We start from the raw sequence: 996 nt of genomic DNA on the forward strand, positions 1-996 counted from the left end.
CCTTGGCAGAAAAAATGTTCCCCACCCATGGTCTAACCCTAACCATCCCCTCCTATAGCCTAACCCGAAGCCTCCCATAGCCTAACCCGAAGCCTCCCATAGCCTAACCCGAAGCCTCCCATAGCCTAACCCGAAGCCTCCCATAGCCTAACCTGAAGCCTCCCATAGCCTAACCTGAAGCCTCCCATAGCCTAACCCTAACCATCCCCTCCTATAGCCTAACCCGAAGCCTCCCATAGCCTAACCTAAAGCCTCCCATAGCCTAACCAGAAGCCTCCCATAGCCTAACCCGAAGCCTCCCATAGCCTAACCTGAAGCCTCCCATAGCCTAACCTGAAGCCTCCCATAGCCTAACCTGAAGCCTCCCATAGCCTAACCCTAACCATCCCCTCCTATAGCCTAACCCGAAGCCTCCCATAGCCTAACCTGAAGCCTCCCATAGCCTAACCTGAAGCCTCCCATAGCCTAACCTGAAGCCTCCCATAGCCTAACCCTAACCATCCCCTCCTATAGCCTAACCCAAAGCCTCCCATAGCCTAACCTGAAGCCTCCCATAGCCTAAGCTGAAGCCTCCCATAGCCTAACACTTACTCACCCATCCCTTCCCCTAAACCTCCCATAGAATAACTCTAACCCTCCCCTCCCATAACGTAACCCTCCCCTCCCATAGCCTAACACTCCCATCCCATAGCCTAACCCTAACCTACCCTCCCATAGAATAACTCTAACCCTCCCTTCCTATAGCCTAATCCGAAGCCTCCCATAGCCTAACCCTAACCATCCCTTCCTATAGGCTAACCATGCCCTCCCATAGCCTAACTCTAACCTTCCCCTCCCATAGCCTAACCCGAAGCCTCCCATAGTCTAACCCTCCCTTCCCTTAGCCTAACACTAACCCACCCCTCCCCTCCCATAGCCTAACACTCCCCTCCCATAGAATAACTCTAACCCTCCCCTCCCATAGCGTAACCCTAACCCTCCCGTAGCCTAACCCTC

This window comes from Pseudophryne corroboree, chromosome 4 (assembly GCF_028390025.1).
Source record: "Pseudophryne corroboree isolate aPseCor3 chromosome 4, aPseCor3.hap2, whole genome shotgun sequence".
Lineage (NCBI taxonomy): Eukaryota > Metazoa > Chordata > Amphibia > Anura > Myobatrachidae > Pseudophryne > Pseudophryne corroboree.